We start from the raw sequence: 4,563 nt of genomic DNA, 5'->3' as shown, positions 1-4,563 counted from the left end.
GTCCTTATGGTCCTTGGATTTAATGAAAGATTCTATTTTGTCCAGTCCATACATATAGGTCGGATTGACGTCATCAGATGATATCACACTCTCACAATTATAAGCTTCAGCATCAATTTCATCCTCCTTAAACTCAAGGAAGGGCAAAATCATGCGATGAATCTTTTGTCCTATTTCACAGTCCAAGTGAAGCTGAGTAATATTAGTGTAAAGACGTTTTGCAATCAAACAAAAAACATTTCGCTGTTTTAACAGCTTTAAATTGTCTCTTTTTTAATAAATGTTTTCATCTTTTATTTGAACTAATTCTGACTCCTTCAGCTCGATCCACATGCGCCGTTCCTCACTCTTCGAAGACACCCTGCTTAATTGATCAGTTAGGTTAGAATTGGTGATTCGAGTTTGAGTTAAACTACTATCTAGATGAGAGATTCTTGAATTAACACTTTTTAGTTCTTTTTCATATGAGCTTTGTGGGACTTTAAATGAAACAAAAACCGATTGTACCTTCTTGATCAGTTCATCGAGCTCGTTGAACTGCACGCTGAGCGGTTTGGCTGTAAAGCACATATCCTGCTGCTCCTTCGGTTCATTGCTTCCACCATCAGTGTTGTATCCCCTCATCTGAGATACGCCAGACACCATCAAGCATCTTCATCCACTGCTTTCCTCTTTTGCCACACAAGCCTTTCCATGAGAGGGCTTCCTCACTTCATCGTCTTCAGAATCGGTTGACCAAACCTCCACGCCACCGAACTCGTCATCAACAACCGAACCCTGTACAATTAGAGCATTCATAGAAGGGTTAGCGGTAGATTTCTTCTTCCTTATCTCATCAAGCTTTTTCTGCAGCAAGGCTTCCTCATCCTTTTCAGCCATCTTTTTGAAGACACAATCCTTAGCATAGTGGTTTTTCCCTCCACAGTAGTAACAGCTTACTCCAGAATCACCCTCTGCCTTCGGTTCCTTCTTAGACTCATCAACCTTCGGTTCATCTTTAACCTTTTCTGAACTATAACTCCCCTTCCAGTTTTGGTTTTTGTTGCTGGGGAATCTCTTCTTAATGAACCTCTTGGGGTTAGACACCATCATAGCATAATCCTCAGACGTGAGGTCATACTCCTCCAAGTTGAGGTCTTCGTCCTCCATCACAGGTTTACTTTTTGACAGGAGGGCCAGCGAACCTAGGCTTGAGACAACATTCTTCTCCTGCAACACAATCTTCTCCTGAGACTTGAGAATGCCCACCAGTTTCGCCAAGGAATATGATTTAAATTGCTCATGGGCTTTAACTGTAGACACCACTGCTCTCCACTCTGATCTTAGACCATTTAAAAACGTAACCTTCTGCTCGATAAGCTTCCTTTCGATGTCATGTTTGATCATCTTGCTGAGAAGATGATTGAAGCGATCGAACGATTGGGTCACAGTTTCTTCGGCTCCTTGCCTGAATTCTCCAAAATCAGATAAGAGTAAGGTTTGGATAGAGTGTTCAAGATCCTCGTCTGTAGAGTACAGTTCACGAAGTCTATCCCAAACTTCCTTTGCCGTCGTGCATGAACTTACTAACCTAAAAGTGTAGGACTGAAGGGCGAATCTGATCAATCTTAACGCCTTGATATTGCACTGGAATTTATCCTTTTCATCTTGCGCAATATCTTTAACATCCTTCAGTAGATCATTATACTCCTTTTGAGTTTTAATAATCCTTGACGTTGCAGAGTGAGAAAACGGTCCATTAATAATTGCTTCCCAGATGAGGTATCCATTATCCTCAGATCCTATAACATAGTCTTCAAAGTGATGCGCCCAGACTTCATAATCATGGGTGTATAGGATGGGAATCTTCGTGGTTGATCCAATGTTGTTGGAAATATTGATGGGATTCGATTGCAACTCGTCCATAATGATCGAATAACCTGTTTAAAGATCAAACTTGTAATAAATCAGATTAGGGCAAAACAATAAATATCAAGATACGTCAATAATGAGATGATGGCTCAATAAATATCAGTAATTGCGGAAAACCCTAATTGAAACCTTTTTCACAGAAAAGAAGTGTATCGATTACACAGCCTCCTGCTCTGATACCAATTGATGAGATTAAAACTTAATCTTGAAGATCGATTAGATCTCAAACAGGTAAAATAAAGATTAAACAGCAAGAACACGAAAGCGATAAACAACTCAAGAATGAATCAAACTTGTCGAATGATTATAAAACAACCCTCAGAAGAGCTCGATCAAGAACATCAACTGTAGAGGGTTAAAAGGTTTACAGGAACGATAAAGAAAATCAAAGTTATCGTAATTCTCTATCTTGTATTCTAGATCGTTAACCTAATATGCATGCAAGCATATTGTTATATAATAAACCTAACAGGCTCACGGTTGGACAGGCCCAAACCGGAGTACAAAATAATTGGACAAATAGCCGAGCCCAATGACGCAATACTTAAACGAATCTTCAACCCAACACTCAGGATGTCATGTTCCGATACAGACCATAAAGCATAAACGATAACATTACAAGTCATTCAACAAATATATACATATACAGACTTGTAAACAAAACAACTCGATGATTCATCCATCTTACGCCCTTGCGCCACTTCCTGTAATACAAATAAAACTGAGTGGGTCAGGCTTGGGAGCCTGGTGAGCATATAGGGTTTTCAACCCACAATAAATTAATTATATTTAATTTCACCAACCAATCACTATCCCGATTACCCATTCCCGTTATCCTCACTTTACGTCCCTAAAATAACATCTATCTCAAGGGACCTAATCTAGGATTTTCATCGGGACGGACATTACTGCTAAGGGGTTTCCTCAATAATAGATATCCTAAAGGCAACCATGAGGGGGATAGAGTACACCGGTGAACACATCGTTCACAACACCTACAGGTTATGAACCTGCTAGCGTTCCACTGGACTGTCTAGAAAGAATCCGTGGTCTTTATCCATACTCCGCTGAATAACTAGATCAACAACAACAACAACATCGAGGCCTCTCATCTGTTTATTACACACCAACTATCTACCCATGTTCTACCCAACATATTAGTAGATAAAAATATATATTTTCATACATAGTTTAAAACATGTATATCATTTTCATTCAATACATATTCCACATAACAGATGAGGGACACTCACACAACACGTATTTCATAGAAAGTAAATCAGATCTATGAGATAGAAGAGAATGAATATACATTCACGCACATAACAACAAAATTATACACATAACACGTATTTTGTATAAAATACTTCATAATTATGCGTTAGAAGAAAGTAACTACACACTCACACGTATAAACCACAATATACTTAATACACTCAAACCATACTTGTACTATTATTGTGTTTATGAAAGGTAGTATACACTCACTTGATCAGAAGATGATCGGACAGCACTACGATTTGCAGAAGTAGTATTCTTCAGCAGATCTGGAAGATCTTCACAAAAATCGAACTTCTCGCGGGCAGAGCTTCGACTCGGGAATCACGCTCTTCGTGATTCTCGGGGCTTCAGATCTTGCTTCGGGACTCGGGAATGATACCGGGGCTTCAGGGTACTTCTGGCACGCAAATCGATGCAAAACGGGAGAGAGAAGAGAGAAAAATAGCAAAGGAGTCGGCTTCCCTCACATCCTATTTATAGGAGGCTGGAGCCTCGGAGTACGCGGGGCGTACTGCCTCAGAATCGTCATTGCTTATGTATCCGAAGAACTCGAGTGCGAGGCGTGTCATGCTTCGCTGTACGCGGGGCGTACTTCGGATGAGTCTGATGTCTCCTCTTCGGATAATGCCGGATTTAATAATTAAATTTAATTATTAATTATTTAATAAACTTCGAAAATTCATATCTTCTTCATATGAACTCCGTTTTCGACATTCTTTATATCCACGCGTAGGTGAGACTACGCTCTACAACTTTTGTTTAGACTCCGTTGGCTAATTTTGACTTTATTTTTATTATTTATTTTTAATAAGTCGGGACAGAAAAACTTCGTTATAAATTCATAACTTCTTCGTTTGACGTCCGTTCTCGCCTAACTTTTTATCGCTTCGATACCAACAACGAGACCTTCGATCCTCGTTTAGATTGTTTCGGCATAAAACCCCTCGATCTCAAATCGAGTATTTCAGGCTGCATACCGCTAAGCCGAAACTTCGATAAATCATAACTTCCTCATACGAAGTCAAATTTTGGCGTTCTTTATATATTCGGAAACCTCGTTTCAACTACTACAACAGTATCCAAAGATATCAAGTTTATTTTACACTTAAATTTCGACGTTTATTTTTATTCTTAATTAATCAAACCACATAATTAAGAAATTAAGCACAAAACACATACTACTCAAATAATATGCTTCTATTATTTCAAAACGGGTTACAAAGGTTAACCTAGACTATTATATCAACATTAATGATAGGCCCAGAAACACAGGCGTTACAATTCTCTCCACCTTAGAATGATTCCATCTCCGGAATCACACATCAACAAACAAATGCGGATAGCGACCCATCATGTCACTCTCTGTCTCCC

The sequence above is a fragment of the Lactuca sativa genome, chromosome 1 (assembly GCF_002870075.4).
Source record: "Lactuca sativa cultivar Salinas chromosome 1, Lsat_Salinas_v11, whole genome shotgun sequence".
Classification (NCBI taxonomy): Eukaryota; Viridiplantae; Streptophyta; class Magnoliopsida; order Asterales; family Asteraceae; genus Lactuca; species Lactuca sativa.
Note: the sequence above shows the minus strand (reverse complement) of the source record.